The 24,112-nt window shown below is 41.5% G+C and overlaps 1 protein-coding gene across 1 annotated transcript in view; it reads right to left on the reverse strand.

The window, feature by feature from the left end:
- Nucleotides 1-24,112, reverse strand: part of HS6ST3 (heparan sulfate 6-O-sulfotransferase 3) — a 799,545-nt gene that overhangs the window by 7,754 nt on the left and 767,679 nt on the right. The window lies entirely within an intron of this gene.

Consider the following 24,112-nt stretch of genomic DNA (forward strand, 5'->3'; position numbering starts at 1 on the left):
CTGACTTTCAAATAAACAAATAAATCTTTTTTTCAAAAAGAATTATATTAGGATTTCTAAAAATGTTCCAAAACAAACTAATCTTTTAATTGTATTTTCTACTAAATCCCTGAAGGAACTTCATATGTTCCCATAAGAACACAAGGACTGACCTTTAATACTGTTTGCTGGGACTTTTTTGTCTCCCCACTAGAGCATGGGGTGAGATGGTAATGTAATTAGATCATTCATTCATCAAGCAATCATTCATTGACAAATTTAATGGCAATAACATCATATTACATGTAGAGAAAACACAACGATTTAAAAAAGTTATTACCCATCTGCTGTTTTGTTTGATATTAAAACAAACCTTTGTAGTAGATGAAGCACTGCTTGAGAGTGAAGCACCTACAAAGAAGTGAAGTTATGTAATCAGGGTAGGGGATTAGAAAGGGCAAGGCTAGGCCGGCGCTGCGGCTCACTTGGCTAATCCTCCACCTGCGGCACCAGCACACCAGGTTCTAGTCCCGGTTGGGGCATTGGATTCTGTCCTGGTTGCTCCTCTTCCAGTCCAGCTCTCTGCTGTGGCCCGGGAAGGCAGTGGAGGATGGCCCAGGTGCTTGGGCCTTGCACCTGTGTGGGAGACCAGGAGGAAGTACCTGGCTCCTGGCTCCCGGCTTCGGATTGGCACAGTGCACTGGCCATAGCGGCCATTTGGGGGGTGAACCAATGGAAATGGATGACCTTTCTCTCTCTCTCTCTCTCTCTCTCTCTCTCTCTCTCTCACTCTCTCACTGTCTAACTCTGCCTGTCAAAAAAATAAATAAATAAAATAAAACATTCTTCAAATTTATTAAAAAAAAAAAAAGGCAAGGCTGAAACCCAAGTCTCCTTCAGCTTTCTATTTACACTGCTCTGCTGGATTATGTGGTATGTGGGGTGGATGGAGGATGGGTACCAAACCAGCCCTATTGCTGAGAATGTTTAGAACTTAGGGGTCCACTTGTCACCGAAGCCACAAAAAGGACCACTGAGGAGCAGACTGGACATGAGACTTCCAAACTGACTTCCCATTCTAAGATCTCACTTCAGTCTTTTGCTTTTCCATAAAAGCCAGTCTGATACCAATTCAATCCCAGTGCAGTCCGTGGCCCACAGAGGTGAGTCTGCTCAGAGATACGGGGTCAAACATAGGAACTTGGCATTCCTTTGGGAACACCGAAGAGGTCCTGTGAGATGTTCTGAAAAACCTTCTTGTAGAGCTAAACAAATGACATTGCTACAGAGTCCTGGAACCATGCCTGGCTCTAGATTTGTTGTTAGGTCATATATCTGCACTTAAAGATAAACAATGGTATGTCTGCCTGTATTTAAATCAAAGATGTCTTAAATCTGCAGGAGGAACTGGAATTAAATTGGGGGAGCTGGAAAGCTGCTTGGCCTGCCCTTGTTTTCCTTACTTTATTCATCTCCTATTTCATCAGAGAGTATGGCTATCACATCAGGGCGGTTCTAAGTTTAGAAGAGTTACTTTGTCACCACACTTCGAAAATCAGTTTTGGTAAGGAAATTTTATTGTTGCCTTAAAAGGAATTGTGAAAAGAAGGAAAAGAAAATTATGTCACTTTTTGAGTGTGCGCATAGTAACTGTTAATGGTGACAGTGGGAATCCCGGTAGAAAAACTATATGAAAGGAAAAGAACACACTCTGAGTTCCCAAGGAAGAGAACCTAGCCTCTGGGGTGCTTAATCAATAGACGAAAGAAGAGAACCTAGCCTCCGGGGTGCTTAATCAATAGAGGAAAGAATAAACTGTTGAAGGCTGATCTAAGACTTAAGAGATCCTTCATTCATTTAAGTCTAACTGGTCATTGCCTATACCACTTAGGCAAAAAATATGTTTCAAGATTTTGGAGCAAAAGTTTCCTAATTTTATCTTAAATTGCACATATACAATTCTATTTAGATAAACTCATTGGAACACTGGAATGGCAAATGCTTCCCTTGCAGACTAGCACCCAAGACCCATGATGTTGCAAATTTACCAAATACCAGACAGAGTGCTAAAGGTATGGCCATGTCAGCAATCTCTGAGATGAACACTCATTCTCACTGTTGTTGTCATTATTGCTCAGTGCTGAATAAACTAAGAATTTTAAGAAATGAAATAAGCTGTTCAAGTTCACACTGATAGTTACAGAACCTATGTTTAATTAATTCTAGCTTATTTTTTGGAAGTAATTAACTTTCTTTTATTTATTTACTTTTTAAAATCTGGATGTCATTTTTAAATTGTTTTTACATTTTAATTAATTTAAAGAGAACAGATTCAATGTAGTTCACAGATATAGTTCTTAGAATGTAAAGATACTTCCCTTCCCCCCTTCTAGCTTATTTTTAAAAGTTACTTATTATAGACAAAACTCATATTTCAAAGGCAAAGTTATATCTACTATAATTTTGTTTGACTTGGACAAGCTAAAATTGAGAGAAAAAACACATATTTACTAAATAAGTGGAACACGGAATTTAAGAGGGCAGGATTTTTTCTTCTGCTTTTTTTTTTTTTAACAAGGAACTAATTTACTACAATATTTAAACTATTTGCTATATCTGCTGTTCTGAATGTCCAACTTTACCAATAGGTAATCGAGACAGTTTTGAAAAGTGCTAAAGAAACTCCAAAAACTAAAGTATCAATGGCTTCCTTTTAAATCAGGATAGGGAATTTATTGAAACTGCTGAGGACAGACCAGCCTGAGCTCCCACTTTTGTCAATCACCATTTTACATTACTCTGTTGTCTTTCATTGTGATGGAATGACAATTCCATCAGTGGAAGAAAAGTACCTAAAAGATCAGTAGGAAAAGCAGGAAATAACTGACATAGCTTCTGGGCTCTAATGAAATGTTCATGACAAAGTTTTGCTCAGAGTGGATATTATGCTATTGTTTAATATCATACAATACATCATTATTTTAGTTTAGTCCTACATTCAGACTTCTTCACATTAGACTCATCCAACAGGGACCAATTTGTATTTCACAAAATAATTACATAAAAAATAGATAAATACAATAACGGTGATGATCATGATATAAGTCAGTGGGCTCAGGATACCAAATGTATCAGCACAGAAGAATTTAAATCAGACTGATCTTTGGAATAGAAAGTTTCAAATTTTCCTATGAATTGAACAAAATAGGAAACACCAAAAACAAAAACAAGAAAAAGCTGGTGACAACCAATTGGTAAGTCTCAATGGCATGTATGTGTCTCAAGTTCAACATGATCCAGACTTTACAAAATAACTATAGGGGCTGGCGCTGTGGTGTAATAGGCTAAACTTCCATCTGTGGTGCTGGCATCCCATATGGTTGCCTGGTTCATGTCCTGGCTGCTCCTCTTCCAATCCAGCTCGGTGCTTATAGCCTGGGAAAGCAGTAAAAGATGGCCCAAGCACTTGGGCCCCTGTACCCATGTGGGAGACCTGAAGCAGACTTCTGGCTCCTGGCTTCAGAATGGCCAATCTCTGGAAGTTGTGGCCATTTGGAGAATGAACCAGTGGATGGAAGGTCTTTCTCTTTGCTTCTCCTTTTGTCTGTAACTCTACCTATCAAATAAATAAATAAAATCTTTAAAAAATCATAAAAGTCAGAGGACAGGGAGCTAAGAATAAAAATGGCTGGTGATATACTTGTACGAATTCAACTAGAACCAGCTGCAATATGGAAATACTTTTGTCTCACTCGGGAAGACTGACCACTGGGCTTCTAGCACCCTTCCTCCATTAGAAAGCTACGTAATCTCAAAACTGGCCGAAACTTGCTCAATTTTTAAACTGTCTTGGTTTCAAATGTAACTTTATTCAACTGAATACTTCATTTAACAATGACTAGGCAAATTATAGAGTGGTGTTTACATCAGTAAAACAAATCAAATGGCTTTGAGTTCTAGAAACCAAAGGGTTCAACTTGTTACCAAAAGTAAACCTGGTTTGAAGACACAGAGATGTACTTGTGAAACAGTTATACTGACAAAGTTCAAAGTTGTCCCACCTCATGGTTCTGGATCTGAGTGGCCAATGGCAGCTGAGAATTGGTTTGGTCAGATATTTTCATGTATGTTTTGCCAAGTTTGAAAAGCAATCAAAATAAAAAGTTAGAAAAATAGCAGACATAAATAAATGAATAGCATAGAACACCCAATTAATAGAAAAAGTGAGTGAAAATTGATTAATTAAATCATTTTTCTCATCTCTATGAGGTATATTCATAAAGTTCATGGAAACATCTACTATAAAAAAAAATCTATACATGGAGTTCAAATTTTTTTGCACCAAAATATATCTATTTTTAAAGGTCAATTTCTACAAACTTTTTGAAGTACCTCATTTTTTTCTTTGATTAGCTTCTTCCCATGCAGACAGAAAACCATACAAATCACTAATGAGATGATGTCTATTTCCAGGCTGCACACTCCGTCTTCATGGCTGAAAAGCTTGGCTCCAATTTCCTGGACTTACTCCCTACTCCAGAACAAAGGAAACTCATTTTCTTCTGCTCCCATAAGTCCCAATTCAGTCTCTGATGAAATCACCTAAAGGATTCAGTATTCCTAAAATCCACAGTTTTGTTTTTTAAGGCCTTACTTGTTCAAAAGAACCACAGAGAGGGAAAAGTCGTTCTTTAGAAAGAAAGCCAAAGAGTAGAGAGGAAGAACAAGCGACACGGAACTCTGTCTCCTAGGTCGAGTCAGAGTATCACTTGTTTCTATGTCTGTTCTTACAGTTAATTTAAACTCTTCCCAGGATGGGCAAAATAAATACGCAAACTATTATTCCACCTCTTCATCTGTAAATTTATTCATTCTCCAAACTTTGAGTCCACTTTATTTACCAAACACTGGGATTGGACACTGGGAACACTCAGCAATTATTAAGGCATCAAGTCCTCAAGAGATCTTGGGCTCTCAATGACGTGATAAAGTGGAAGAAAGGCTAATTACCAAGTTAAGAGAATGTTCTGTCAATCTCCCTGAACCAGAACACTCCCAAGACTGAAGACTTTGTTTGCCTCGGTGACAGCACCCTGTCAGCAGATCTACCATTTGCAACCTCCATCATTGAGGGGTTGAGTGAACTCATTTAGGAATGTGTGTGAAGCAGCTGGAGCTCTTTAGAACTGTCATTCTTGTGATCAGAATAATGGTGGCAAATACTTGTATTCTCAGAAAGATCAGGGAATGGGTGTCTTGATTAGTCCAATAATCATTTTACCTGATAATTAGCATAAGGACCTCAAAGCCTATTGAAGTTCAAAGAACTGAATGCATTTTTCCATGGCTCGTTTAGAACCATTTTGAGTATTTTGCTCTGCTATAAGGAATTGCATTAATGAATTCTAAATACAAACAAGAACACTGCTACCAAAGCTTACTTTGAAAGCCTCTGCCCTTGCCTTTGCTCATTTGTATCCTGTTCGTCTTTCCCAGCCTCATTGAGGTCTCAAATCCATCTTCCTTGACTTTCGAGCACGTAGGTTTACTGTATCACTTATCATATTCTTTATCTGCATGTGAAAATATTGGTCACACCTACTCTGTAAGCCCCTTTTTGATAACCACACCATAGGCCTTACTTTCTACAGTACCCAACATGAAATCCTATTCACAGCAAATGTTCACAAAATGATTGCTTATGAAAAGAAAATGATCACTACATGAAATAGACATTTCTTGCTCACTAGGTTCACTTCTTTTGATAAAAATGTTTCTTTTCTATCACCAAAAGTAACCTGGCTGTGTTTATTAATGTCTAAATGTATACAAAGAATAAAAATATAGGTGATCTCCTAATTCATCTGCCATCTAACAGTTGATGATATGTAGAGAGAAAGATCATCAATTCAGACTTAGGGAAAAAAGTAGAATACTTCCCAAATAAATAACAGGTAATTAGTAGCGATGAAGTTTTCTTCCTATTATTTTTAAATGTTGCATTCACTGGTTTTCTTCACCATGGCTTCAAGAACCTATGTTTTCCTTAGTGGTGTATTGTATAATTTATCCCTGGATCAGTTAGCAAGTGATTTAGTTAACACAGGCTTACAGAGAACTAGCTCAGTACTAAGCAACTGCTCCAGGAAATAGGAAAAGAATAAAATACTCTCAAGTATTATCCGTGTAGCTGTGTTAAGGTAAGAAAAGACTTTAACAACCATGTTACAGAGGTGAGGAGTGGACAAAATATTTATGAGAGCTTTCCATACTTTAAGGATCAGCAGAGTGGCCTGCCTAGACCAGGAGTTCCACATTGGGTTCTTCACTAACATGTGCTTGGTAAATGGATGAGTGGCAGGAGCGAACAAGCCAGAACAGGAGTTGAGACCAAATTGTCACTGGCTCTGAATGCAACTGTGAATTGCTGAAACGGAAGTGTTGATTTAGGCAGATTCCTTTAGCAATAGCATGAAAGGTGGATTGAAGGCAGTAGAGACCAAGGGTGACATTTCACAATTACGGTCAGAGACTTGCAGGGGAAGATCCAGAACCCAGGCTTTTGATGAGAGAATCTGGAACACACTCCAGAATTAGCACACACTCCTCTAGCATCGCTCCCTCCTGTCTCATGCTAGGTTTCTCAATACTACCATTTCACCCCTTCCTTCTAATCCTCTTCCAACACTGCAACAGAGAAGAGGCAGAACCCTGTCCCCATCAAAATGATGAGGATCCTTTACCTTCAATGATTAAACACTGTTCCTTTAGTGAGACTATGACTTGCCTATGCAGTGCTAGGTTCCTTGAAGTTTAATAAATATATTCCTTCTACCACAAGCTTAACTCATAAAATCAAGTAACAAAATTAATATCTGCCTACTCCACAGTTTCATGCATTCCCCAAAACCAAATCACGTGGGAACTCCTCCACCCTGCCTTCTATAAACCAATCAAGGGGATTTCTTCCCCTCTCACCACCCCCTCCAAAGAAACATGGGCCCCCTCCTATTTACTTCTGTTCTGGCAATCGGCGAAGGTCTTATCATTGAACAAGCTTCACATAGAGTGAACCTTACCCTACTCACTTTTCATCCCCAGAATGTACAACCCATGACCCTTCCCAGCATAGCTATTCAGTTGTTGAATAAACATTAATTCTATCAGCCACTGCTGCAAGGATTCCTGGAAGTTGTTAAATGTATGGGAAATGGTGTATCTCTCCTAATTCCTCCTACCCTATAGAATTTGAAATGGGTTTTCCTTTTAACTCAAGCTTTGCCAGAGCTTAGTCTCAGGAAGAATGCCGTGAATGATTGTACGGGGCAGGCTTGAGGATCTGATACTTGGTCCTCACCTTAGCGTATGCACAGGTGATCTGTGCATCATACTCATATGCTGATGTGTGCATTTTTAACAAGTGCCACTTAGCTCTCTCTGCCCTGCTGTACTGCGCTGGAGTCATTTCCCAAATGCTCAGAACAGAATTAATTTCCTGGCTCTCTTTAGTGCTGCACACTCATTATGGGCTGCCCATTCTTTATTATCTCAATAGAGTATTATCTGCACTATCCTAAATCTGATGGGGGAATCGCAGCAGTTAGGGCTTAGCAATCAGATGGCCCTTTGATACATGAGGAAAAGGCCTTTTATTCCAGCCTTGAAAACAAATTAAGGAATTTAAGAATGATGCTCTGAGCAAATTGAAAATTGGAAACTATGATTGTTAAGTATCATAATAAAGAACTTCAGGAGGTTGACAATGTCGTGTGTCAGAGAGGAGAGTTCCAACTATGTGCAGCACCATGAGGGAAAACAGTGTCATGTTACCACTCAGGATCCATGTGGAGTCACGCCACAGTGAACCCAGCAGCTGCCACGGCCTCCATCACGGGCACTTGCAAACCAGCCAGAGCCTTTTGGCCAAGGCATTTTTACAAGGGTACTTTGAAATGTTCATGGGCAATTTTTATTTTGGTGCAAAAATGTTTAAAATCCATGTATGGTTTTTCCATAATGTGCATCTCTCTGTGAATTGTTGGAAGCCCCTTTGCACTTTCCTTCCTACCCTGAGATCTGCCCTCTTGGTTGGTAAGGGGAGGTGAAAGCAATGCCAAGGGGGCTCTCCTCAGGAGGCAAGAGGCTCCACATCTCTTTCCTTACTAGTCCATCTAATAACTTTACAGGGAGAAGACTTTGGATTCAGCTGGTCTTGATTTTCTTCTTAATCATTGATCGATTTTTACCCCCTGTTAGAAATGCAAGAGTATCACTGTGGAAAATGAGGACACACAGAAGAGTGAAAATAAATTACCTTTCGTCCCTTTATTCTGATATGACCACAATTAAATATATACCTAAATCCCTGCTTCTTTTACAGGTTTGAGATCATAATGCACATTTTATATTATACGTGTGAATTATATTTGTAGTTTAAAAACCTGTGTTCTGAGGTGGCACTGTGGCATACTGGGCTAAGCCTCTGCCTGCTCTGCCAGAATCCCATATGGGCGCTGGTTCAAGTCCAGGCTGCTCTTCTTCTGATCCAGCTCTCTTCTATGGCCTGGGAAAGCAGTAGAAGATGGCCCAAGTCCTTGGGCCCCTGCACCCATGTGGGAGACCCAGAAGAAGCTCCTGGCTCCTGCCTTATTGGATTGGCGAAGCTCTGGTGTTGCAGCCATCTGGAGGGTGAACCAGTGAACGGAAGACCTTTCTCTCTGTCTCTCCTTCTCTCTGTCTATAAATCTGCCTCTCAAATAAATGAATAGAATCTTTAAAAAAAAAAAAAAAACCTGTGTTCTAACTGAAAAATACAGTGAGAAATCTTTTTTTCCATTTTACTTAATATTCTTCCCTAAGAGCACAATGTGCTTCCATAAGAGCATATATGCCAATTATGGATGGACTGTGATCTATGTGACCACTCTCCCAGGTTTGGACAGTCAGGCACACTCTATTTGAAGTATTATAAATAAGAACCTGATGGACATAGTAATCCAAAAATATTTATGCAGCGAATAAATTCCTAGGAGTTTCTAGCCAAGAGAATTGCTCCCATTTCATTATCAAAATGCTTCACTCCAGTTCCTGCCAGTGTATTCGACCAGAGTAGGAGAGGCCAGGGCCATTGCCTGAGGCCTGACATCATTGTGTGTGTTTGGAGGGGGGGAAAGGTGTGGGGGACAAGGCCCTGGATGCCAAGGGAGAGGTATCAGAATGGCTGTGTCTCCTGCCAGCTGGGCCAGGAGATGCCTTGCTTGGTTTCAGATGACCATTTTAGGTCAGTCAGGTTGGGATTTGTGACTTGATGGTGGGAAAACAGTTTGCAGAAAGACTTTGTTTATTTTTCACTTAATGAGCAGCTGGAATATCAAATTAGAGACTAAACATTGGTGGAATCCAATCTCACTCATCTGCACTGCCGCTCTATTAAAGCTGACATCTGGACCAGAAAGATGGAGGTTCCTCGCCCGCATATATGTGGTGCCAGTCCTCAAAGAGACAGCCCCATGAGATGCAGGTTGTCTGCAGCGTCTGGAGGTGTCAGCTAACTTTAATTACGGGAAGCCATGCGTGCTACTAAAGTGACCAAAGCACGAAGGAAGAGGCTTCTGGGTGACACAGGTCATTTCTCAAGGATGATCAGACCCGTCCCTAGATCCCTAGAGGAAGAGATAGCATTTATCAATAAGATAAAACTTTAAATCATGTCACGTCGCTGCCTTATATTGACAGGAAACCCATGAGCCTCAGACTCACTGAAATGCCATGGTTTTCGGGTGGCTGTCACATTTGCTTCCACGTTCCCCCAAGTGGCTGCAGCAAGAATAAATTTCAGGGCATGCATGTTCCAGGGGCTTGCTTTTGCTATCTTGCTGAGTACAGTTCCTCCCAGTACAGTGTCAGGGAGGGTCCTGCTCTCATGCATTATTCAGGGGCTTCTGTGATTATTTGGTTCAGAGGCGCCCTGCTTTGCACTGCATCACTGGGATTCGGGCATGAGGGCGTCTCAAGGCGCTGTGCAAAGCAGCGGTTTATGCAGGCGGCTTTGCACCTGAAGCCTGGAGCCGCCCTGGAGTGAGATAAGGCCCAATTCAGTCCCACTCACAGCTCTAATCCCAGCCAGGCAAAGCAGAACACCAGATAGTACACTCAGATTGTGTTATCAGGCCGTTCGTGTGCAGCCAAGCTCTCTTCTTAGCGAGTTTCTCAGGCGCTGCTCTGAGGGCATGTGAGAATTCCACGGGGTAGAAACGACGAGGTGTTTCCATTGCAATTGTTGGCCAATTTGGAAGGGAAAAGAAGCAAGTCAGGATGTGTAAGAGCAAGGCATACATTCCAATATTTAGGTCTATATTTGACAGCTTTGGTGCAGATTTTCCTAAAATATCACAGGAACTTAAAAAAATCATCTCTTTGGATTTTTGCCATGTTCTTACATAAAGATTCTTCTGTTTTAGGATTTTGCTACATTCTGCTATCACGACTAAGCAATCATGCTGGTATATAAAATAAAATATCTGAGAGATTGCAACTTTATTCCACCCGGGCTAACTCTCAAAGAAAGAGGGCCTTGGAGGTCATCTCTAGACAGCAGAAAAGGAGAAAGCTAATAAAATATGGAAGGTTCTGGGTGAAATGAAAATTGATATCCATAATACCATTCACAATGGCTTACATTTGTTGAGTGGGTACTATGTCCAAATACAGTCCTAAGTGCCATGTTTGCAGTAACCAATTGAGTCATCAGAACAAATCTTTAAGTTCTATATGCTTTTAGATGATGCCCATGATTTAACAAAGCAATGACAGTTTTGACAGTCTCGAGTCATCTTGCAGAAGTCAGGCTATCTTAGAAATGCAGTCTGTGACTTAATGGTGCAGTGGCCCAGGCTTTGTTGAATTCAAAGCTCTAAAGGCAAATTAGTGGCATCTCAGGATGAAGGATTTGTGTCTATTTGGGCAGGAAATGGGAGAGAGGCAGCAGCTTTTAAGGCTGAGAATGGACAAGATGCAGGAGGCATAGAGGCCGCTGTGTAATCCCAGCACAGGAATGAGTGGGTACAGAGGCGTCCCTAGAGGCCTACACCTAGAGGTGTAGAAAAGGCCACAGAAACAACTTTCCTGAGCTCAGCACACACACAAAGTGGAGGAACAAATTTCCACTTGAGGCAAGAGTGTTGGAGAAAATGGGGAATTGCTACAGTGGTATGAGTTTTTTTACATGTCTGAGAAATCTAGAAGCCAAGGCTGAAGCAACCTCAGGACAATAGATGATGGTTAGAAATAGCAAGGCAAGAGAATCCACACAAAGCCAGTGCCCATGCAACGCATAACTCTCTTTTTGGCTTTGAATTCGGTCTCTTTCTGCACACAATGCAGAGTCTTAGAAAAATCTTCAGAAAAGGTTGCTGGATCCTGAAGTTGGCTGCTCTGCAGCTTTGCTTTGGGAAGAGAGGACTCAAAAATGTACAAGTCCAACTACTCATTTGGACAGAGCATGAATGCATAACTTGCATGTTGGAAACTTTGGGAGCAGCATAAAGAAAATAGGTTTGAAGGCAGAAAGATTTGGGTTCCAATTTCAGGCTCACTTCACTTTCAGTGTGAAGTGATTAGCTTATCTGACCTCTGGGAGCCTTCATTTCTTCATCTAATTGGCCAAAGTATAGATGCTTGTTTTGCAGGGTTGCAAGAATTATTCAATAAAACAATGAATACAACAGAGCCAGCAGTAGTTAATATATATCAGATCCTCAACATATGTGATTCTCCAGACTTTAACTTTCTCCATAAACATCAGAGACTCATAAACTGCCCAAATGTAGTAAACTGTAAATATTAAACAAGCTATGTTAAGAAGTTTTTAAAAGCCCATAGTCCTTTTAAATTCATATAACATCTCTAAAGTGGTACTTTCCTCATCTCTTATTTCATTTTATCCTCACTATGTGATTATGTCAGAGGCAAAAAGAAAATGTTCTGATTTGAATTCTACAAATGGAGGAACTGATGCTTTGAGATACAGAAGAATGCTGATGCTTTGAGATACAGAAGAATGCTTCTCAAGTTCAGCAAGTAAACGTGGAACTAGAACTTCTCTTTTGCTTCTCCAGCTCTGGGAATCCTATTGTCTATTTGCAAACACTCATTACTTATGCACTTCATGCTGAGCACTGAGTTAACTGCTTGGGATTTGAAGGTGCACAAAGATGGCTGGACCTACAGGAGCTGACTCGTCTTTTGAGCAGCACATATTATTGTATTTTGCCACGTGAGAGTTTTGAGTATGAAATAAAACATGTCATTAAGACTTCTACAAGTTTGGAGTATATAAGTATATACTCCAAATATATTTTCTCTTGGGAACTAATTGAGAAAGAAGACCCAGGAAAATGGGCCATGAATTTTAAATATCAGAATATGGATATACCTCTGGTATTTCTTTTTTTTTTTTTTTAATTTGACAGAGTTATAGACAATGAGAGAGACAGAGAGGAAGGTCTTCCTTCTGTTGTTCACTCCCCAAATGGCCACTACGGCCAGTGCTGCGCCGATCTGAAGCCAGGAGCCAGGTGCTTCCTCCTGGTCTCCTATGCGGGTGCAGGTGCCCAAGCTCTTGGGCCATCCTGCACTGCCCTCCCGGGCCACAGCAGAGAGCTGGCCTGGAAGAGGGGCAACCGGGACTAGATCCCCATGCCCATACGGGATGCTGGCACCGCAGGCAGAGGATTAACCAAGTGAGCCATGGCACCGGCCCCCTGGTATTTCTTAATTGTAGACAAATCACTCTGAAATAATACACTTTTATTTCTATGTAGGTGATGCTGTAGATTTCAACCAGGAAGCACTCATAATGTCTAGTGGTCTCTCTCTTTTTGTGATGCCCATAACCCTTGATGGTCATTCATTAGAGGTTGCAAAATGGTGATGTTTCAGTTCTATCATTTCTTTTCTATGTATTTGCAATAATGCTTCCTTATCTTCTTACCTCACCTTGAGGTATGGTATGGACCATCCAGGAAAGGGAGATGAATGTTTGATTTGCTTTATTTACTGGTGTCCAAAATGACTGATTGCTTTCCTAGAACTCTCCAAAGGGTGTTTTTGTTGTTTTACTTGTTTGTTAATTTATTTTATGGCATTATGAGCTCATGAAGGTAAACATATTTCCTAACTTTCAGGATGTGGCAGTCATTATCCTTACTGTTGCTCAAATGATCTGGCCAGTGGGAGCTTATCAAAGGTGGATCTTGAATCCTTTTGGTACCACCCTTGTAGCCTTTTATGTTTTACTTAAAGGACCTTGCACATTGCAGAACTCCATTCCATGGAAAGACCAAGAAGAATGGTGTGAGAACTTGACATTGTCCCCAGCTGTTACAGAACGAAGCCATATCTGCTCAGCATCTCACTTGGTCAGCATACACATGTTCTCCATGGTCTCTCTCACTCCCTTCTCAGCAGTGTCACTGCTGTTTGTGCTAATTACACCTGTACATCCAAAGCAAAATAGACACCATGTGCAGTTCGCCAATATTCTATCTAGACCCAAACATCAAGGGTTTTGTCTTCATTTCCCAACTCTTTTTTCCTCCTCAACTCCCATCCATGACATTTTTCTCCATGCTAGAGACAACAAGCAGGGCTAATAATTCATTTGTGTCTAGATGCCAGTGTCACTCCAGGAGCTAATCTAGGGGAAACCAAATTACACTGGAAGTAATGCAGAGCCTTAATCAGGTTCTCTCCAAAATCCACTTATTCACAATAATTAGCAACAGTTCCTTCCAGAAGCCCTGCTTACCACATGGTTGCTCAATGGGATCTTCCAGCTGTAGTGGGCTCCAAGAACTTGCTGTAATTCTGTCTAATTAATAAAGCAATGACATAAATTTAGAAAAAAAAATATGTGCATGATCATTTAAATCTCCTAGAAAAAAAATCCACTCGTTCTGTCTAAACTTTGCCTGAGGTGCTCCTTTTATCAATTCAAGTGCAGAGCAGAGTGACCTAAGTTATAAATATTTGTCTCCAGGCATGATTGAAGCATCAGAGAGGTAAGAGTTTTTAACACTGGTTTCTTAGAGACTTTAAAACACTCAAATGAGGGTGCTTATTTTCCCACTTTCCTCTGCTATATGTAAATTTGAGAAAGCAAGCTTTAAGCCTTTCAAAATAAATGTAGCTTGGGGCAGCAAGACGTAACTTTTACATTTGTGCAAATCAATACGTGGATTAAAAATAAGAGAGGGAGAAGAGACACCCCTTGAGGAGCAGAATTATGCAACCCTAATTCCCTTTTCTTTGTGAGCTCCACTAAGCATGCCCCATGCATTGATTATTTCTCTTAGCGTTAATTGGAAAAAAAGTTACCTGTTCTTTTAAAATTGACACCTGCAACCATCTCTGAGTCCTCTGTGGAAATGATGTGAGTTACACTGATGCTAATCTAAATGAAAAAGAATTCACAGCCATAAAGCAGCAAACAGATGTAACCAAAAACAGAGAGAGGGGGAAACACATCAAATAAAACAGCTTAAAGCTTTGCATTGGTTTTCAGTTTACCTACAATATAGCCACAAGGGGGCTCTAGAATCTTCCCAAACACTAGGCGAGCACTGAGAGCTATTTCTAGTAATTAATTTCCACAAATCAATATTGCCTACTAATGTACATTACAGAGACGGGCTACAGACTTCTGACACTTCACACTCAAGTTAAAGAGAGAATTTCATATAAAAATTCAAGGGGCCCGCAGTGACTGTAAGTCAAAACGGAAATTAGTTGCACCTGTGATTTCCTGTGCCTGCTCTAGCATAAAAAATCCCAACACTGCAAATTTCATCAAAGGTTAAAACTGAATTTGAAGCACTGTGTATATAATGGATTCCATTGACCTCCGATGGCTTTTAAACACTCTCTTCTTTCTCCAGACACATCAAGCACCCCCTCAACAGCTACGGAGGGTGACACAACCACTGAACAGCAATGACCCTTCCTGGGGCAGAAGGAAGTTGCCAGAGCCATTAGTTCTGGAGGCATTCAGCCCATGCTGAGAACCTGATGGTGTTGATGGTGTTTGCCGCCTGCGCCACAAAACACACTTGGAAGCAAAAGGGTTTTTGATTTTTCTGTCCAAGCCCAGAGCTGGGGCAGGATCTGAAGCTGCACTTGGGCAGACCTGGAGGGTTCAGCAAGCACAGACAGACTGGAAACACAGCTCCAGCAGAAGATAGAATACAGAAAAGCGAGGGACAGAACAGAAGCGTCCCCTCCCCCAACATTCTATCAGAGTAATTTAAATAGCAAGGTGCCTTTGTACAAGCTCAGAACAGCACTTCTATCTGTGATCTGAAATGGCTCTATGGTGATGGCCTTTTTTTCCCCAGTGAATGGGAACTTAGTGCCAGTGATGGTTCTGTTGGTGTAAGGGCAGCAGTAAAGGGGGAGTCACAGTGATGGGGGGCATTTGGTGGGGTAGCAGAATTGTCTCCACGCAACATGCCTGGAATTAGAAGACATCACTATGGAGCAAATCCCAGGTTCTGGAAGACCAGTGTTCTGCCTCTGACACAGACACCGGAGGATCCTCTCTCATGAAACCCTGCCTTGCTTGGTTAAAGCTCTGACACAAGTTGAACTCAACTTTGAGGTGAACTACATAGACTTTCAGCTAGTACTTTTCAGTATCAGGGCCTTCTCAAGTTCAATTCCCAGCTTATATAGCAGTAGCCCCTCTTAATTTGCCCAAATCACTCATCCTTACAATTTGCAAAGGTGCCTCTTAGGCTCCCAGGCACAGGCCTCTCATGCTTCTTTCCGATCCGATCTGACTTCCACGTCCATCCATCCTGCAAGGCACTGTTGTGCTTTCTCACATCTTTGTCAGAATGTTCTCATTCAAGTTCATGGAATGTTGGCCTTCAGGCAGGGCCTTCCTTGTTACAGCGCTCTAGCCCCAATGACCTGGGGATGGAAGTTTAGTATAGGCCCTAGGAGGACAAAGGATCCTCAGACCAGGCCCAAGAACTCTGCTTGTCCCAAGTGCAGCTAGGGCTGAGGCAGACCCTGGGAAGGAAGGGGCAAGCATTGAGCAGGTGGAAACATACAGACCCCTAACAGCTCACAGCCCATTTGGCTTTTGGACAAAGCACATCTAGTCAAGTTTATTTCTTCAAAATACATGCGGACCTTAAAATAGCTCATATAGGGGCAGGTATTTGGCACAGCAGTTACAGTTACAGATGCCACTTGCAATGCCTGCATCTCATACCGGAGCGCCTGGAGTTGAATACTGGCTCCGATCTCGGTTCCCGCTTCTTGCTTATGAGTTCTCTGGGAGGCAGCGGGTGATCACTCAAGTAGTTGGTTCTCTGCCACCCATATGGGAGACCTGGATAGAGTTTCAGGCTCCTGTTTTCAGCCTGGCCCAGCCCTGGCAGTCGCATCTGGGGAATGTACCAGTGAACGGGAGATATTCTCTCTCTGCGTATGTGTGTGTGTCTGTCTCTCTACATGAGTTGGTGTGTGTCTTATTCTCTTTCTGCTTTTCACATAGATAAACAGCAATTTAAAAGAACAAACAAACAACAACTCCCATAACTAAAGAGCGTAAAGAGAAGGAATTCCCCATCTCCAAGCGGCAGACCAAGGTTACTGTCTTAAAGGGATCAAGCAAACCTTCCCTCTAACATTCTTCTCCTCTCACAGAGCATCTGGTCACGAGAAGCTTGAATGAGCCAAACCCAGAGAACTGCTCTCTTACAAAATGAAATGATTAAATGACCGGCTATGGTGGCATGGGTCAGGGGAGAGATTCATAGGCCAAGTCTTTTTCAATTAAGAACGACCAGCGCAACTGCTCCTCATTGCTAACCAGCACAAAGCTCATCCCTGATTTTCCCTTGAGAGGTGTTAAGGGTTGACTTATGTCCCACCAAAAGACGTTCAGTCCTTACTGTCGGTACTGATTTGGAAACAAGATCTTCACACGTATTCAGGCTAAGATGAGATCACTCAAGTGAGCCTTAATCTAATATGATTGATGTCTGCAAGAAGAGTGGAAATTTAAACACAGACACAGACACACGTGCAGGGAAGATGATGTGAAAACACAGGGATCTCCCATCTAAGGAAAGCCTGGAACTACCAGGAGCCAGGAGGGAGGCTCAGAACAGTCCCTTTCAGCCCTCAGGGGCCAATCCTACCAATACCTTAATCTCAGCGTTCGACAGTTCAGAACTGTGAAAAGATAAATTCCTGCTGTTCAAGCCACCTGGTTTGTGGTGCTTTTCTTACGGTAACCTGAGGAAACTAAAGCAGGGAGATGTTTATTGGAGAAATGGGTAAACATAATGGCAGAGGATGTCGCTACGGTACAGTGGGTTAAACTACCACTTGCAATGCTGCCATCCCATATCAGAGCACCAGCTCGAGTCCTGGCTGCTTTGCTTCCCATCCAGCTCCCTGCTAGTGTGCGACGAAGGCAGAGGATGATGGCTCATGCACCTGGACTCCTGCCATTCATATGAGAGACCTGGGTGGATTTCCTGGATCCTGGCTTTGACCTGGCCTAGCCCCAGCTGCTCATTTGGGAGTGAACCAGTGGATGGAAGATTCCCCTTTTCCTCTCCCTGTCTCCTCCTCTCATCCCCTCCCTCTTCCTTTCAACAAAATGAATGAATGAATAAATAAATAAAAAAATTCATCTTTGAGAAAAAAAACATAATGGCAGAGGAAACACACATGAACTACCCACATTAATGAGTTTGTTACCTACAAGTATGAGTGAACTCATTATGAAATACTAAATATTTGAGGGAAAAATATGAAAAGTACCTGGAAGAAATAGTTAATTTGGCAAATAAAAGAGAGCTTTAAAAATATTTAACTATCCTGAAATGTAATTGCATCTATTAATCAAGAATGAGACAGTAGGAAAGTGAACAAGGAGTTCTTAGAAATGAATTTGCACTCATATACAAGATGTGCCTGAAAGTACTGGGTTAAGGTAATCTGCCCAATATAATGGAAACATGGGAAATATATTAATTGAAGAGACAAGGAAATGGATTCTATAGATCCAACATTGATCTGGAAAAAAATTCCTAATAGAAACTTTGGAGAAACAAGAATCCAAGAAATAATAGAGTATTTCCTAAGCCTAAGAAAACATGAGATTATTATGGGATTCAAGGGATATAAATGAAATTGTAGAATTTAAAATATAAAGAGAAGTTCCAAAAGCTTCCAGAGAGGAGACCTAAACAGAAATCAGCCATATGGGATATAATTTTCTCATCAGAACTTTGCAAGCTAGAAACAATGGATTAGAGGCTTCAGTATTTTGATTTTTATTTGTTTGTTTATTTATTTTTTGGAAGGCAGACAGAGAACTGCTCTCATCTGCTGATTCACTTCCCATATGCCTACCACAGCCAGGGATGGGCAAGGTTGATGTCAAGGGCTGGGAACTCAATCTAGGTTTCCCACGTGGGTAGTATGAACCCAGCTATTTGACTCAAGAAGCCAGAATTGGGAGTGCAAACAGGAATAAAAATCCAGGCATTTCAATATGCTGTGCAGTTGTTCTAACAAGTGTCTTAATCCTATACTAAATACTTGTCCCTGTTTCAAACTTTTGAGGGGAAATTATTTTGAACACTGAATTTCATGCCTAGCAAAATTGTCAATCAACAGTACAGGTAAAACAGAAAATGTTAATACATTCAGAAAAGTTACCTCTTCTATGCTCTTGATGGAAAAACAAAATTATATTCAAAAACTGTCCCAACACAAGTAACAAAGAATCTACCAAAAAGAGGTGGGATCTAGGACACTGGAATTCACAGTATGAAAGGGAAAAAGTTGGAAGAATCACAATTCAGATCCATTTAAGAAAAAAAAAATCAGATGAAATTGGTTCCCTTTGAACAAATACCAAAATTTATACATTGAATATTGTAGATAATGAGACATAAAATTCTTATCTCCAAACGATAAAAGAAAATTAGAAACCCCAAGAAAAACAAAAACTGAAAGAGAAAGTTACAACCAAATGTGAAGCAAACTAAAGTGTGGTATTATCTTAGGAACTAGACGGACTGTAGGAAGTAGCCTCTATTTGACTCTGGCATGGGACAGAAGAGCTAACGTTTAGTCCTTCTTTTGTGAATCACATCACTCCTTTGTGAATAGTCACACGGTCACATTATGCGTGTAGTTTATTGGCTTTTTCATTGTTCACTTTTCAAGCATTCTAGAGAACAAATACATTGAAGGCCAAACACAAGTGTCAAAAACCTTACAGGGTGAAGGCAAGACCACCAGATGTAGGAGGCAGCGTGAGTTAGGGGGTGGTGGGTGGTAAGGAAACTAAAGATGCTCTAATTTCCTCATTTTCCATAGGAGGGAATCAAGATGTCTGTGAGTGACAGAGAAAGAAATGAAGATTTTATTAATTGAGTAATTTAATTAATTGAGTTATTTGGGGGCCCCTGCACAGCAGAGGCAGGATGGGAAGCAGCTCACTAGAAAGAGGCTGTAGCCCAGTGGCAGCCTTCCTTACTGCACCATGACAGCTCTGGCAGAGCAAGGTCTCTGAGTAGAGTTCATCCATCCCAGGCAGGAAGGAGAGTGGCATGCTGATGCCGTTAACGCCCTTCACACAGTCCCAATCACGTTTTGTGGGACACATCCCTTAACGTTGGATGTACAGTCCATATCAGACTATTTTTCTGTGTATTTGTGGTTTTTTTTTAATATTCTCATTCCCAGGTTTGCTTCCTTCTTTTTTTTTTTTTTTTTTTCAGTTCCTCAGAGAGCTGTGGAGTTGGTAAACCTGTACTGATGCTGCCATCTTTCTGGAAATAAATTGCAAACTGTCTCAGAAGCAAGGGCTTTAAATACAGTTCTCCAGCCAGAGCAGGAATGTGATTTGAGCAGGGAGAGCTGATTACCTAGGAACCGTGATCAGAGCAGAGCAATGGAGGAAGCAGTCCCCGTGACCACCTGAGTCCTCAGAAATTCTGGTGCTAGGAATCTCACAACCCTAATCCAGTTACCTCAGGCTCAAATCTGCAAGAGTCACTGAAAATATAGAACTTTTCAGCAAACCCTGAGTCAAGTATGAAAAGTATGTCCCCGTTGTCCGATATGGATGCCTAACAGGAGTGTGTGTGTGTGTTTGCTCATTTTTATTATTACTTTTTATTTGAGAGGCAGAGAGAGACAGAAACAAAGAGTGAGCCCATCTACTGGTTTCTGACAAGGGTTGTAGAGACCCAATAACTTAAGCCAGCATCGTTACTTCCCACAATCCACACTGGCAGGAATCAAAAATCAGTCATCAGAGACAGACATTGAAGCCAGGTATTCCAGTGTGGGCTGTGGGAGTCATAACCTCTAGGCTAACCACCCACTCAGCGTATTCATTTTTAAATACAATGACAACTCCTGATGTGGTGAGAGGGTAAAGGCATTACAATTGGTTGTCAACTTTATGATGAGTTGTTTCATCTAATAGTTGGAATAACAGATAGTTTGGAGAATGAAAGGTAACCACCAGCCAGCTAACAAGTGGCAGCAGCAAACTGCCCTTCTGTGTAGATCAGCATTGTCTTTATGACAATGTTAAAGATTATTATTATTTTTTTTTTATTTTTGACAGGCAGAGTGGACAGTGAGAGAGAGAGAGACAGAGAGAAAGGTCATCCTTTTTGCCGTTGGTTCACCCTCCAATGGCCGCCGCGGCCGGTGCACTGCAGCCAGCGCACTGCGCTGATCCGATGGCAGGAGCCAGGTGCTTCTCCTGGTCTCCCATGGGGTGCAGGGCCCAAGCACTTGGGCCATCCTCCACTGCACTCCCTGGCCACAGCAGAGAGCTGGCCTGGAAGAGGGGCAACTGGGACAGAATCGGTGCCCCGACTGGTAATAGAACCCGGTGTGCCGGCGCCGCAAGGCGGAGGATTATCCTAGTGAGCCGCTGCGCTGGCCTAAAGATTATTTTAAGAGTCAATTTTAGAAGTCCTTTCAGGAAAATTTTTCCTGCTTGGTAATGTCTACGTCAGTGTCTTCTTTTATATAGAAGCTCTGTGCTTAGCACAGTGGGGCTAGGGCCAAAGTAAAGGGAGAATTCAAATACCTTTTAGAAGAAGTTAACTTGAACTTGGAATCAGAGGAAGCAGAAAGCAAAAGAAGGCTTCAGGAAAAATAAAGAGAATGTTGGGCCAAGCATTGTGGGGAAGGTGAGTGGGGAAGCATCACTCAGGGAGAAGATCTGGTAGCAGAAGAGCTGAGAAACTTGAAGGTCAGAGATGACTCGTAGTCCCTCTCAGACTGAGTCCTCTGGAATTCTGTCACGTCCATACTCATACTCTTTGCCACCCCAAACCACACATGCTATACATGTGTGCAATACCTTCTGTGGAGAGTAGGTGGAGGGAACCAGGGAAAAGAAGCCTAGTTCTTCAGCCAGGCCGGGGTGGAACACCACTGGCTTCAGGGTACCAGAATCAAAGGTGACCCTGAGAAGAAATGAAGTCTTCCTAGAGAATAGAAAATCTGGGGAAGAAAATATGCCCACCCCCTGCCATCTCTTGGGCTCTAGTAGTTCACCAGGGAGACTCCAGCCTTACTCCTCACACACATGCACTCACGGACTAAGATTCCCTCATTACCTAAATCTGTTCTGAGAATATTCTTTGTAATCTCATAGAAAATTGAGTTTTATAGTTTAGTGGTGATATGGGCTTGAGTACTATGTATTACTGGTTCTACCACACTTCCACCTTGATTTCAAGCCTTAATAATCTTCCTATATTAAACAAAACTTTCCTTGGGTGGTGAAAGACTAAATTACAATGGAAGGTACAAATGGTTGTTTATTATAGATGCTCAACTTTCTAATCTGTTTTTAATGAGTATCCTATTCATGTTTTCTTATTCACTAATTCATTCCACAGATTCTTAAATACCTACTATGTTGCAGCCACCCTATTTTCTATTCCAGAAAATAATCCCACCTTTTTGTACTTGGTAATAAATGCATCTCCTTCCCAATATAGAAAGTGTTGGATAATATTAAGCTCTTCTTTGATATTCTTTTCACAAATAACTGCATTTTTCCTATTTACATAGAGCTCAAGACATTTATTGAACATTTTCCAAAGATTCTTTAACACTCCAGCCAAGTGGGTGAAAAAGAATTGCTATTCTGATTCAAAGATGATTTAGGAACAGGGCCCAAAGCACATCAGAAGTAGAAAAGCCCTTAAAAATAGGACCTTTTTGTGCTTCATGCTCTCTGCCAGAGCAGCGCAGGGCACGGTCTCCTGATGGTGCCTTATCGCTTCCTCGCTGCCATGCTGAATAGATATTTCCTCTGCAGCCCTGAGGTAAGTAACAAGAATGGCTTTTCATTTCTGTTATTGGTTTTACACCAGTAAAAATGTTCATTTCACTTCATTAACAAGAAAAAGGTTCACACCGTCTAGGGGCCTGCTGCTTCTTCATACAGAACGTTGTTTCCTTATCACTTGTCCTAAACAGCCCCAGCAGAGCTGGGAGGTCTCTAGAGAATTTGTTCTTGGATGGCCCTATTATTAGTACTTAGTGTGCTGTGTGCAGCCTGAGGACTATAATTAAGACTACAGGGAAACCTGAATTGTAATTTCTTACTTTTGACTAATGCGAGTAAAAGAGAAATTGCCCTGGCTCTTCAGCTACGTCTTTTGCTGGTGGTGGCTGTTCTGTGTTTCATGCACGATTTACCATCAGCAGAAGCACTGCAGATTCCCTGCTCCTTAGCACACACCCGAGCTCTAAGCCAGCAGCAAACTGCTTTCTAAGTATGCAATGCCTACTTTCCTTCTATGTTCAACCTAACTGGAAATCCATTTTTTACATGGGCCCAAGATTTGCTCATTAGATGGAAGTCAAGCTTTGACACTACTTACTTGAACAAATTATTTAACCTTCCTGGAGCTTTGCTTCCCTTGTGTTTAAATGGTGATTAAAAAAAAAAAATTAGTGCCAACCTTCAAGGATTTCCTGTGAGGATTCAATGAGACTTAATAAGGGAAAGTTTAACATAGAGCCCATCATAGCACTAAATAAAGGTTAGCTATTATTACTATCCACAAAGTTTTACAGTAATAATATGCACAATAACAGTCCAAACAAATGCCTTTGATGGAGTGATTCTGGGCTGCTAAGCAAGAACAGAAATAGGTGTGTTTTCTTTTCTTCTCTTCTTCCTTTCCTGCTGGGCAGAGGAAAGACTTCTAATAAGTTTGAGTAAAGCCCAGAACAAAATAGCACAGAGTTTTCCTGATAGGAATAGTTAGTCAACTTTCAAAAAGTAAGCCACCATTGTGGGACCACCATGCAGTTCCTCCTTTCATGCTGGAGAGCCAGGGTACATCACTGTGGCTTCCACACCACATTTTCCAAATCAGGTTTTATATAATGCCAGCCTCGGAGGGTATCAAGAGCTGTCTTAAGCAGAACTTTGATTCCTAGTTGGCACAGTTTTCATTGGTCAGGAACCTCAATGACATCTGTAGGGTGGGTGTGGTGGGAGATCATTAAGTCATGGGGAGTGTGCTCTCCAAGGACTGCTCCCATGACAGTCTTGATTATTTGAGTTCAAGAGCTGCCTAGCTGTTCTCTCTCTTTCCTGGATCACCTTGTGATCTGGCCTCTTCACCTGCCATAACTCCACTGTTGTGCACTGGCTGTAACATCACCATGATGTCACTCCAAATCCCCTGCCCTAGGCACTGGGCTCTATGAAAGCTCTATGAAAACATAGCCTCCTATTAGCCCCATAAGCTTAAAGGAGGAAGGTGTCATTTTCTTCATCTTTCCAGGGACCCAACGGGATACAGGTCCTTTCACAGAACTAGTAACTGCTATTGACAGCATGAAAATTCATGTCAGATCACAAAGCCAGTGGACATTAAGTTTTATATAGCTCTGCCTTGTATGTTGTTATGGGTATGACAGGATGTCTCCCCAAAACTCAAGCAGTAGAGACTTAACCTGATAATGGCATCCGATCGGTGGGTCTGATGGGAGGTCTTTAGGTTACTGGGGAAGTGCCCCCAGAGGGTTACTCTCATGACAGGTT

Source organism: Lepus europaeus, chromosome 6 (assembly GCF_033115175.1).
Source record: "Lepus europaeus isolate LE1 chromosome 6, mLepTim1.pri, whole genome shotgun sequence".
Taxonomy (NCBI): Eukaryota; Metazoa; Chordata; class Mammalia; order Lagomorpha; family Leporidae; genus Lepus; species Lepus europaeus.